This window comes from Zootermopsis nevadensis, unplaced genomic scaffold (genome assembly GCF_977971745.1).
Source record: "Zootermopsis nevadensis isolate Lab colony 2312 unplaced genomic scaffold, Znev_1.0 Znev_ptg000026l, whole genome shotgun sequence".
Classification (NCBI taxonomy): domain Eukaryota; kingdom Metazoa; phylum Arthropoda; class Insecta; order Blattodea; family Termopsidae; genus Zootermopsis; species Zootermopsis nevadensis.
Window position 1 is genome coordinate 874,810 of NW_028259158.1, and position 14,074 is coordinate 888,883.

Consider the following 14,074-nt stretch of genomic DNA (forward strand, 5'->3'; position numbering starts at 1 on the left):
ACAATCGGCGGATTTTACAAATCACGAGGCTCCTCGTTATTTAGTATGAGACAGCTTATTACCATGTTCTTGTTAGGTTCAAACATTTATTCAGAAACTTTCCTGGATAATTTAGAATGCTCAACATACGTGACACAAATGCACTTATATAGATTCTCTAATCTCTTAAATCGTACGTAGCCAGAAAAGCACGTTGCACATTTGCACGAAAGTAAATAAAAACTCAGCGTTTCAGTCTAGCGGTAAAATTCTCCAGACGTACTTTTCAAATGCGAGTCTGAAACGTGTTGGATTAACTACTTTAAAATAGTTTCTGTAATTCCGTTCAGTAAGATTTTCAGATAGTATTGATTGGATGGAAGCAGCCATGACTTTCTACCATTCTAAAAAATTCTTTATTCCGTGTCGTCCTTCCATAACCTATTTGACGAAACGTCGGTTCTAGTCGATTGTTTGGCAGGTAAAATTGTATCGATTCTTTTTCTTTCGGTTCCTCAAATTTGACTTTCGTCAGAGAACTTTTCTTCTATTAATTTACAAAATATTAAGACAAAAATAAACTTCGAACACTTATTTAAACGTCCTTCAAAATTAAAGTTAAACGATTTAACAAATATGTCAGAATATCTCAGACATATCAAGTAAAATATACCGGAATATATAATAATATCGTCACACGTTCTTTGCAACGTGCATTTGAGGTATTAAATCTGCCTTGTTTGACAGTTGTCATTTTGGCCACCAGATCGCAGCACCTCAATGTCTACCTCAAAAATTTCCTCATCCGTCAAACGCACGATTTTGAGATCCTGCAAAATAACACCAAACCCCCCCACATAAAATTTCATCCATATCCGTACAGTAGTTCTCGATTTTAATCGACTGGACTGAGAGACTGACACACACGTGCAGCATATAATGCATTATCGCTACGCACTTCGTGCAAAAAACATATTATAACAATAAAGAAATTTTCATACTGAAATAACACGCAAAATCCAACCAATAGTAAAAGAACAACATACGATTAAATTTCACCAAATGTATATTAAGAATGTCGATATTTTAGCAAACGATATTTGCCGCTGATGCCTCTGGGTAGTTTTACATGAGGTACCAACAACAAAAAAATAAAATCTCTAAACGGTCGAGTAGAAATGCGAAAGCTGTTAGTTTCAGGTAAAGAGGGGTAGCATTTAAAACCACTGTTAAAAATTAAAAAGTTAAAGAGCATTTATGTCACGCCTCCCAGAGTAGGTCTATAATGTTTAAAATTGTAGGTGATACAAAGTATCAGTAGAACATGGTAATCCATGTTCTACTGATAAATATTAAAGTTTAGATACAAATAAAATAATATATATTATAAGAAGTGAATGAAAGCGCTCTTAAGAATCAAAGATTACGAAAATAATAATAAATATTAATTTGCCGTGTGAGAAAGTATCACATAATGAAGTCGAAATTAGTAACATTCACGAAATTCTAACCTGAAGTCTACACGTATAGCTGTGAGGTTAGGTTAGGTATATTAATCACTAGTTTTAATCCCTCATTCAATACGTGGCTGGTAGGTACGTGGTAGAGAGGATAAAATATCTTTAAGTTATCAGTAATGTACATGCATGGATTTAGGAGAAACATATCTCGCTGATAGATACAAACTAAAGCCTCTATAACTCCCCTCTACTAACACTTTGACGTTCAGATGTTTGATTGAAAAATAATTTGTAAATTAGCTTTTAACTCTGAGGATTAAACTCATTGTAACGCAGTGTGAGGAAGGAAAGAAAGTTCGTGGGTTATTGTCGTTGGAAATAAGAACCCACAAGAACGGTATAAATGTTTTCTGAAAATCAGTTAGGTCCATATAAAGACTATGTTTACCCCAACACACATGTTACAGACAGCTTCAAATTAGTTCACATGATATTCAACATTGCCGTGCGCCACTGTGGTCATTACACTTGTTTTACCGGCGTCAAAACATGCACTTGGGTTCACCTGGGGTCGGCAGAAAGGCTGGTTCACATCAGCGCGTGTAGAACGTTTCAGCCTTTATGTTACAAGTGTGTGTGTTCTCTAGTCGCAAACATTGTCTGCGATATTTGGTCATTCTTATTAAGATACAAAACAATCAAATTACTGAATGTAGTCGCAGATCCTTGTATTCAGAATATCCCGAATTCTATTCTAGGCAGTGACTTTGCCTACCTTGACAGTATTTAGTTCATCAGTACCTGCAGGCAAATTATGGGATATCGACTACTTTAAAATAAATAGAGATAGCTTCTTACATCCATCTGTGTCACGTGGTATTATCATTTCCACAAATAACAGTTTGCAACCTTAGGATATTTACACTAAACACATTACGTCAGTTATCAAACGACGTAATGCATTGTACAAAATCGTGACGTATTTGAAAAATTTAATTAAGAAACTTACAACGTAATATTCAACATGTCAAAGGAACTATACTCACTGAAGTATGTATTAAAATATGTGTGGTGAAGTTTTGACAGAAGTATTACTTCATCATATTAAAAATGTTACAATCTTTACGATCATTAAATCTTAACAAAATACTCTCAAGAATTTAACACATTTTTTATAAATATTTTGTTATGCAAATTCTCTCAAGAAAAACTCCTTTAAATCAGGGCTTTGGAGTCGGTACTAAAACCTCCGGGCGATGTTGACGGAGGCAGTATGACCTCTGAAACGTTGGTTGACATCGACCAGACTCAACAGCGCAACAACCCAGAAGACAGAAATCTTCTTACTCTGATGACGGAGGCAGTATGACCCCGAAACGTTGGTTAACATCGACCAGACTACACAGCGCAACAACCCAGAAGACAGAAATCTTCATACTCTGATGACGGAGGCAGTATGACCTTTGAAACTTTGGTAAACATCGACCAGACTACACAGCGCAGCAACCCAGAAGACAGAAATCTTCATACTCTGATGACGGAGGCAGTATGTCCTCTGAAACGTTGGTTAACATCGACCAGACTACGCAGCGCAACAACCCAGAAGACAGAAATCTTCATACTCTGATACGGAGGCAGTATGACCTATGAAACGTTGGTTAACATCTACCAGACTACACAGCGCAACAACCCAGAAGACGGAAATCTTCATACTCTGATGACGGAGGCAGTATGACCTCTGAAACATTGGTTAACATCTACCAGACTACACAGCGCAACAACCCAGAAGACAGAAATCTTCAGACTCGCCGCTGTGGGAACCTCAAATCTTACATAGTTCAGGTTTGGTTCGATGGCTAGATTCCGCTTTAACTCCATAAACAACCAAGTCTGAAGTGGGACGTCTTTAGTACAAATTAAGAAATGTCGCCATCTACAAATATACAGAGGACATGTTGCTATACGATAGCCTTGTGAACTGTTAAAATTATAAAGGACGTTAATGCTAACGGAATATATGTTTTACAGGGTTTATATGGCGACTACGGAATATTTACGATCATGGGGAAATTGCCTGCCGTTTCAAAGTTCTGACGTTAAACGATAGTCGTATGGCTTGGGTTATAAAGTAGCTCAGATATAAAAAAATTAAGTTGGAGGGGGGGGGGAGATCGTGAGCGGGTTAGCGTTGTGTGTGTATGAGTGGGCGAGCGACAGTGAAATATAGCTTGCGTGACACTGATGGGGGGCGGAGACCCTCGGACAGCTGCCTGCGACATTGCAGTCAGCCTTTAGTGCAACTCACTTCCATCTCATACGCCATTTCTTTCATTGGACATACAGCGACTCCCTTACACATGAAACGTTATAAATACGTCCAGTTATAAAAAAGTTTCCTACCCCTCTGAATCATTCAGACCTTCCAAGCCCTTAAATGAAATTCATTACGTTTTTGCAAATTAAATGTTATATTTAGGATCTGAGGTATTCACGATGGTGAGTTCGAAAATGACTGTCTTCTTGGTTTTATCGCCCTGATGATGGAGGCAGAAGTGATCTCTGAAATGTTAGTAAACTGCTACCAGACTACACGAATCTACAGCTCATAAGGTAGCCATCTGAAGAATTTCATTTTATGAAATTCTTCATCATTTCGGGCTAAAAGCCTTTCCCTGTTTCAGTTCAACGTTCAACATTTCCATCAATTAAATATTTATTTCCTTCCCCGTGAATTATAATTATAAACGAATGCAATTATGTTAACTTAATTAAATGCTTTAATAATAATATTCCGTTGCATGGTTGTATAAATATACTTCATCTTCTTGTCTTTCACATTATCTTCGCACTGAATTGTGGGTACATATAAAAGATTAATTTCTTCGAAATGTGTCCATCCTTTGTATCTATGTGGTCTTTCAAATAAGTCCTATATGTAACAATAATATCTTGAAGTTGCCATTCATTTAAGTAAATCGAGCACTCAGTTATTTATTTATTTGTCTAACTGTAGCTAATAGATTCACAGTTTGAAATATTACTAATCTGTTCGCTACACGACGCTGTGTCAGAATCAGTAAACTTTCAGCTTGGAAACTGTTACCTGTTCAATACAGATCTAATAAAATAAGGCAACTTAATTACATGACATTATCAAAATTAAACACGTATTAATTTAAAATAATAATAATATATTACAATAACCAAGGTTTGAAAAATTATTGAAATCGTAACTAAAAATTGATTCGTCACCTCGAATTTTTACAAGAATAACGCACTTGTACATAAGACTTTAACCATTTCATTAAAAGATTTTTCTAAAACAACAATACTACTAACTCATGATAACGATTTTTAGCAGCAGAAACACTCAGATTTTAGATTTTTAAAATATTTGTGAATCCCAAATTGTGTGTAGCGTTTATAAAATCGAAATATTTTGTAAAATAAAAATTTATTAACAAAACATTCGAAAGCACAGAGATACGCACAATAAAAGTGGAATGCTTTAGAATTTTTTTATTAAAGTATGACAAATTTCTGGGGCATTCCGTTCCCAATGAACTCACAAAAATTAATATGTAAAATACACATTTCTAGTTTCCGTTATCAGACGCAGCTCGACTCACGCACTCGGGCCGCAGGTCTTTTCTAGTTTCACTGGATCAATAGCACGTTCAGGTCCGAAATTTTTATAGTCATGTTGCGCTGTAAACACTCGTTCATACCAATGAGAAAACACTGCCCACAATTATCATTAATTTAAGTGAAGAATGAAGTTTAACTCAAGTCATATGTTGTGACTACTCTAAAAATACATATGCATTTATTCACATGAATTGTAAACATATGGAGCACTTCGGGGCTATGAACAGACTGGGAGATTATATGAGAACCACAGTTAAATAAATTGAAACGATAACTGAACGTGCTAATGAACCGTAGACAAGTCGAAACACATTAATAATAAAACTATTTTTAGTAGGAAAATGCCTATTTTCTCTCTTAACCCCACCAAGAATATTTATTTATTTATTTAGTGGTCTGTCTGAGGACAGGTCCATATGAACAGGATCCTTCCATCCTTTTCTCGGACTGGGACCTATTCATATACGTTCTTGGCAGATGATCCAGAAGTGGTTTGCCATTGCCTTCTTCTGTGTGTGAATGGAGTAATTGTTGGGATGCCACGGAGGAAAACTCCGTGTTGCCTAGACCACGGCCTTGCCCAACACAAGTTATAAATTCGGGCACCGCCGGGAATCGAACCCGAGACCCCAGGATTACAAGGCCAGCGTTCTAACCGACTACGACTAAACGTAAATTTCCGTTGTTAACAGTGAACGTGTCACCACTAGTCAGATGTTGGTTTACGAGAACATTGCTATCTACTTAGAGCAAGTACGCGTTTTTTTGGGTATGAATTTTGGTCACAATGAAAGGGCTTGTTAAATGACGACTACATCGGAGTAGCCAACCTAACTTTGCTACACTTTAAAGAGAACGTTACGTAACGCCTTCTTATCGTCTTTGGTTAAATATAAAACACGGAAACTTATTTTTCATGGAATTGATTATATGTATGTCCAGTGTCAAAAGAATATTTCGTGTTTGGACTGCGTCTAGGACTCCGTAAATGAGCTAATTAGCTAATTGTGTGGTTACAGCATTTCGGATGTAATATAAGGGTTAACAAGAGAAGAAAATATACATTGTGTTAAATATGGCACCGTGGAATACAGGAAATTCTACAATACTCAAACCAAAAACTATTATGGGGATTATATTTTTATAAACTTTATTACGGATGTTTTTAATAAAAACAAGAATAACACGAATAAACATTTTATTCTAAAACAAGGGTGAAAAAGTATGGTATCGAGGCCACGTGTTGCCCTATTAGAATGAAATTTAAGACTGGTTTGAAACATTTCCTACTTATTTCGACATAAAATGCATATCTACGAAGTACACAGGTAAGTAGTTACTAAGAGTTAGTCTGATGGATCGACAGACAGAAGTTAAGTATTAATATGCATTCGGCCGGCTAGTTAACTATTATTAAATGTTCCTTCTTCAAATGACATATGGAACGATAAAATTCTGCACTCTTGGACCCCATGCTCGAGTTATTTTTAATTTCGGAGGTCCTGGTTACACGCGTTGACATACGATAACCACCAAAATTTAAATTTCTCTCAGCCAAGTAATTCTTTAGTTATTAATTTAACCAACTTTTAATTTTAGACTCTTACACCGGCTAAAGATGTGAGGTAAGTCGATAAATTTGTCGAAAATTTCAAATTTAAATCACGTATTAGGTACTTTATTCTGTATGAGACACTTAACATATGTCGGTTTAACAACTGAATATTTGGTCACGTGTCTCAATAGCATAGAATATAGTTTCAAATGAGGTAGGAAGATATCACAAATGGTAGATATTGAAAGATGTAAAGTTCTGTAGCATTCACCTGGATCTTTTTAGGAAAACTACGAAAAATCTCAATCCGAATGTCTGTCAGACATGTTGAGGTTAAGTTACCAACTATAACTGTTCCCCACGCGAACCTATTCGACCAGATGTGCAGGCAATAACTCCCCTTCTAGCATGCACGCAACTAACAGCCACCTGCCCACGTAATATAGAAACCAAGGGTGAATTTGCTCAGTTATCCACATCTAATGTAGAAATTAAGAATTTGAATTTATCTCTTTTGTTGCGTCTATAATTGGCCTTCTCAGATAAAGTACAATAATAATAAAAAATTGAATAATAAATCATTGAATTCGGTCGAATATACCTCCATACCCTCTTATAGTTTCATGAAGAAGTGTTACAGGTCAGGGCCACCTTAACTTGGAGCAGATCCCTTCTTTAGGATGTAGCAGTCAAATGGTGAGATTTTAGCTTCTTACGACGGTGAATATCAAATGACTTGTCGTCTGGAATATTGCGCTGTGTAGTATCATAGAAACTGTCCGATGTTTCGGAGATGCTTACATCCTCAGTCATCAAGTCACTAAGCACCTCTGAAACGTCGGTATATTTCTAGGAGATCACATACTGCAACTTAGCAGAATATCAGAAAAGAGTTACGTTAATAGTCGCTTAGCAACCAAAGGTTAATTACTGCTTTCACAAGAGACCGCCAGATAAATCTAGACACCCCCCCTCCCCACATACAAACACACATTACAGCTGAAAATCTATTGCAGTGTTTTTGTCCTCAGGTTTTCGCGGCTGGAGTTCAACGTAGAACCTCGGCTTTCGGATATGAACCTCCTCGAATGTTTCGGGCAAAGACTTAATCTACCCTGGATATAGAAATTGCAATGTTTGCCGAAACTATGGTTAATACTTAACACTGGACGCAGCTCACACACGAAAGCCAGAAAAACATTAATATTATCCTTTCATTCATTTTTAATTTATCTCATTCATCGTACTTCCACAATATATCGAATATATTAAAATTTAAATTAAAAAAATTAAAAATATATCTCAAGCTTTAAAACATTACTGCATACAATACATGCCTCTAACATATGAAGGTCTGTTTAAAAACATCGGTGACTAGAACTTAAAACCTCTTAGTGAATAAACTATATCGTTAATCAGCTTCGTATACAATGGACTGTCATAAGCATCATGACCTCTGACGCTGAAACTAGTTTACGAGGAGACACTGTGACGTTGTGCGATCAGCAACCTTTCGAATGCGGACGAAAGCAGTCTGAAGTCGGCGGTGTCTTTATGTAATATAGATCTACGAACTACGAACATACACACACATATATAAACCCATAAAACTTACCTTGTGTTGTTTTAATCCAAGAGAACAGATAATGGAGTATTTCCAAAATCCCTACAAATCTCCATGTTAGGTCTTTACACTTAAGAAAGAAACAATTTTACAGCCGAACTACGTCTTGTATCATAATTTTACAACCATTAATTTTCTTTTCACTCTGCACTCTGCTTACTTATGTACATGTCCGATGTACCAATATCGTGTGGAACTTTAAAAAATTAACTTTGTATTAAAAGATGATAGAGTTGCGTCATATTGTGAAAATATATATTTAATTAATTAATCTTGTCCGTCTAATCACAATTTAAAATTTTTAAAATTAAGATAATTAAAATACCATGTGATGCTCCTTATCTAAACATTCGATTTACATTTGGAACATCACTTTCTTACTACATGTTTCGGTTCTTAGATGAACCATCTTCAGGTGTGTAAAAATTACAATTATATAAACTTAAAACTTAATCATAATTTCTTATATGCAACTTTTTTGTAGTTGTTTATCAGTTATTAGTGGTGTTCACTTCCAGATTCCATTTTAATATATTTTAAGTTGTTCTATATATGTGATTAGACGGACAAGATTGATTAATTAAATTTGTATTAAAACATTCGTACACTAGCAGGATTTTTGCAACGAATATAAAATTTCCCACTACGCCACTCGTAACACGCACTACTGATCACTTCATTCGACATTTGAGGACTGGTCATCTGAAATACAAGCCACTTGCCTACAACAGACAACTTACTTGGATATTTGGACGACCCGTTCTTTAAGTGCCTTGAACATCTGCGGGGTCCCATCTTGGCTTGATCTATTAGACAGTTGATAGGACTCATTTGACGAGGGATCGGCCGGTCGCAAGGCCTCGACCTGTACGCAGGACAGCACAACACAGAGAGACGCGGACAAACATCCGTGGCTCGAGAGACCAACTTTCGTTGATAATGTGAGTGTTACATCATCTTGGGTCATATTCTACTCAACTCTATGCGTTGTTTTTACTCTACGTGAGGCTCAGAGGACGTCCTTGCGACAATGTCTTCCTGAGGGAACAAAGTAAAGATTCAAAACACTTTTACCTTGCATTAATACCGTGAATTTTTCTCCAGTTAAACTGGAAACGGTACAGTTTTAAACAGAATACGCATTTGATTTAAAAGGATATAGCAAATATTTGTTGATGTCCGAACCCCCAGGTAGATTTCTGAGGTCTATTTCGTGTTTCATCTATTGCTCATTATTACGAGGCGCGTCCATAAAGTAAGTTTCCCACTCGTCCCACAGCTAGCAAACCTTATATTGAGCGAAGCGTCTGTGCGTACGTGATAGAGCAATGACGTAGCATGGCGCATGCACTAACGGCACTTCCCGCGTTCTCACAGTAGCATCGTTGCAGCTGTTGAAGATGGAGGTTCTTATTCCAGCTCCCGCCGACTGTGAAGTGCGGTCAGTGATAACGCTAGGCCGCACACTGCTCGACGGACAGCAAGTCTCCTGCAGGAATTCAGCTGGGAGGTGTTTAATCATCCACCCTACAACCCGGACCTCGCTCCCAGTGATTTCCATCTTTTCCTACACCTCAAGAAATTCCTGTCCGGTCAGCGTCAGCGTTTTGAGAATGACAGAGAGGCGGAGATGGTTGTCACACAGTGGTTCCAATCCCAGGCGGCAGACTTCTACGACACCGGTATTCAAAAGTTTATCCCACGGTATGACAAATGTCTCAATTCCGGTGGCGAATATGTTGAAAAATAGCTGGACACTTGCTGTATCTGTTGCAATAAATATTTCCATGAAATTGTGTTTTGTTTCTGTAAACGGCCCCAGGGAAACTTACTTTGTGGACGAGCCTCGTATTTCATTTCTTATGGAATACCATAATATAAACCAACATGGCGGCCGAGTAAACTTGTGAGGTGGGATCAATACTACCGCGACTTGCTATAGTATCATACAATGATGCATGATTATTGGTTTTCGGTAAATACATAACTTTGGTATAGTAATTCTTTATTTTATGTGATATAACAACGTGTTAGCTGCGTAAAGACATTTTAGATCTGATGGGTTAAACCTCCTTATGAGATACTGGTGTTGATTCACATTATAGAAAGAACACATTAACACGACATTATTTGGATAGTTGTAAACTAAAGTTAGATAATTAATAATATAATTGACGAAATCTCTAATTAATATATCGGAATTTGGAAAGAAAGCCTGTGTTTAATCCGATATAGAATACACCTCCCAGTATTTTTCAATTTAAACATGTATTAAACAAAGTTCACGACAATTAGCACTCTTAAAGCACTTCGTGTTTAATTCGTGTGACTAACTGTGGAATTTGTCAAGGATGTCCACCACATTTTATAAAGGATCAGAAAATATAATTGGCATGTTAATATTAGTGATTATAACTTGGTTATGTGAGACAGGACTGTACGCACTGAAAGTAGATAGTGAAATTAATAAATAAAAAATTAAGGAGTGCGTAAATGTTATGAAGGTAAATATTTACAAACATGCAGCTAATATTTCACTCCGTTTTTATTATGTTACTTAATGTTGATGAAAGACTCTCGGGCTGCAAGCCGCGTCAGGTGGCTGAGTGTTGAATAAACCATATTTTCTGCCAACTTTTCGAGAGCCACCCGAGAGTCTTTCATCAACTTCAGTCGCCGCGAAAGCTTCACTTTATACGTTACTTAATGTTACTTAACGTGTACTTCACATGATTTTGTCGTGTTCTTACGTGAACTGCTCCCACAAACGTCCATTGCATGTCGTCGCATCGAAACTCAGTCAGGGTTGTTCTGTTTCGTATTTTGTTTTATTGTATCAAATTCCATTCCATTAAATTAAATATTCGAAAATAATTAATGACGCTAGAGCTCACAGCTCTTATGAAGACAGACGGATTAATGTTCAGCACCTGAGATTATTTCCACTGTAATGCGTAGGTATTCGATTCGAATTTCAACAGAACTGCAAGTTCTGAATGAGATTTCTTGTGATGCATGCAACGGTGACAATGTTACTTTAAAATGGTCCACGACCACTTCATTTGACATTCTCACGTCTTGTAATTAACGTCCACCGAATTATTTAACAGATCGTTCAAGGCGCCTAATGCTCGAAGCCACTAAATTCAATGTTAGTTCCTGGGAGTTTCTATAAAAATCTATTCGGTATTATTCAGAATAACTGTGAGAACAAGTGTGAATAATTTAGCTGGTGCCTTGGTCAATGTAAAGTAGCAGTTATTGTAAATGTTTGCTAACGGGCAGAGTTTGTTGTGTCCCCTGAGATGTGACTACGAGCGGAAACTGTACGATAATATTTGAACCGCAGCATATCTCCGAGCACAGAGCAGTAAAACCCAGAATGGTAGGCGATAACTTCCTCACCACACTCTGAATTTTAATCTCGTTCAGTTTGAAACTTTTTGAAAGTCTTCCATTGTTTTCAGTACATGCAAAGTGGTCTTAATGTTGTGAATCAAAACAGATTACTGCAACTTATGGGTCCAACAGCTGTTTTTCTATACACAAAGTAGAATAGTGCTGCATAATTTAAATTCTGGTTATTACAACTGAATGTTCCATCGTTTTTCTTGGTCCATATCTCAGATCAGCTGCGTCATAATAACACGTTTGAATCACATTTGATGGAACTGGCATCCTGAGGCTAGTTGAGTTCTGTCTACTTTTTCTGTGAGGAAGGCATACGAGGTGTCAGTAGTCCTGCGTGTCTCTGAGTTACGTTTAAGTGTTCATGATATACGGAAGTATTTGTGAGTTATGAGACTGTCAGTTATCTGGGTATCACTGAGCAATGTCTGAGTTTAGGTGAGTTATGTGTGAACGCCCATGAGCTATGTGTGTTTCCGTGAGTTATACGGGTGTCAGTTATCTGGGTGTTATTGAGATACGTTTTTCCTTGAGTTGTATGTGTGTCATATACTCGGGTATGTGAAATTCTGTCAAAACAGAACCAAGTAATACTGCGATTTTTAAAAAAGTAGGAAAAGAAATATGGTAAATAATATAAAAACTGTAAGTAGAAAATTAATAATGTTGCAAAACGAATGTTTTTTATTGGTAATGTTGAATGTAACACAGAGAAACAGATAACTGAATGGATTAAGAGGAAATGAGACAAATTTAACACAATTGAAAGTAAGAAACCGAGACAAACTGAGAGGGGTGTCATCGGAAAGTAAGATTGTTCATTCAAATGGACTCATGGAAACTGAGAAAGGGGGACAGAAATTGAAGCCTTTCGTGTAGAAAATGAAAAATACTAAAATCTAAGAAACTAATTTCAGTATAAAACTATATATTATTTAACGAATCAAAAAAAAATAATTATTTAAAAATTTAAATTTGAAAGAATTTGCATAAGAAGATTTCTGTCTTCTGGGTTATTGCGCTGTGTAGTCTGGTCGATGTTAACCAACGTTTCAGAGGTCATACTGCCTCCGTCATCAGGGCGATGAATATGACGGAGGCAGTATGACCTCTGAAACGTTGGTTAACATCGACCAGACTACACAGCGCAATAACCCAGAAGACAGAAATCTTCATATTCACCGCTGTGAGAACCTCAAGTCTTACAATTTGCATAAGATTTGTAGAAACTGTAGGATAATATCTTATAAGAATAAATGCAGTAAAGATCAAATGGAGAATAAACAAGGAATATAACTGGAGTTGAGAAACAGAATTACAAAATGTAAAACAGAAAATATAAATTGTGTGATAAGACTGAAACAACCCACGGAAATAAAGACACGTAAAAAAAGAAAGATTGATCATGTCTGACAGATATGAAGTGTGTGCAGTAATCCACATGCACGGATGGAGGTGAATGTTGTGTACGTCCGTTCAATAGCGTATGCAGAATGGGGACTAATTACTTGGCGCTCTCGATAACAGCGGCAACACGTTACGCGCCCATGCATTATATTAGCCTTGTCATTCAATAGACACAGCTCGTCAGGGGTGGGCACGTAAGCTTCTTTACATCACCAGCAAGTTTTTTGTGTCTGCACCACATGACTGCAGACTGTTAACAACACCAAATATAAATAATAATTCAAATAATTCTCCACTGTGATTAGGCTCGTAGTGTATAAATGCCAGTTACACACAACAATTTTTATCATTAAATTTTATACAAACAGAATTGTCATTTTGCTATAATAATTCATGGGATACATCCTTCGAATTTATATTGACATCTTCAGGCTGTCTATGCACTTATTATAATCGCACTTTAATTATGAACAACCACTGTATGGAATTTAAAATTCTATACTTACCACGTAGTAATAAGACATATTATATTAATAGCACATTCTCCAGTTAAATAATACTTTGTTTTATACTATATATAAACGTTAATTGTTCGTGTTGTTATCAAATATTGTGCAATTATTAAAGTACTTTTGACAGCTGGATATCTGCTAATATTAACCGCAACAGAACGTCCGTTGTGTTACATATTATAAAATGAAGAAAGGTAATATGAATTCAGTACTTTGTTATGTGTTATTGTGTAGTATGTGGGGCACAAGAGCCTTCAGGCTGTGTTGTATCGGGTTTATTGAACATAAACAAAACTGTACTGAGGTACCAGAGTCAATACCGTTTACAATAAATTACGAATAAATTTACTTGGTGGATCTTGTTTTGGTACTCTGAAAAAAAAAACTAAATATAATTGAGTAGAGTAGCAGCCAAGACAATATCTCTAAAGTGCATGTATTGTTACAATCTTCCATTATATGTTTCAACCTGTAACGGTCA

At 36.5% G+C, this 14,074-nt stretch overlaps 1 protein-coding gene across 8 annotated transcripts in view; it reads right to left on the minus strand.

Moving 5' to 3' along the window:
- Window positions 1–14,074, minus strand: part of LOC147872551 (cephalotocin receptor 1-like) — a 416,916-nt gene that overhangs the window by 98,385 nt on the left and 304,457 nt on the right. Inside the window, exons 1-2 of one of the 8 annotated variants that reach the window (XM_087356259.1) lie at window positions 8,873–9,305; window positions 8,258–8,462 (exon numbers count right to left, since the gene is read on the minus strand). The exons of the other annotated variants lie outside the window; for them this stretch is intronic. The gene's annotated coding sequence lies outside the window, so the exon portion shown is untranslated. Of the gene's footprint in view, window positions 1–8,257; window positions 8,463–8,872; window positions 9,306–14,074 lie in introns of those variants that run through there. 8 annotated transcript variants of the gene reach the window in all.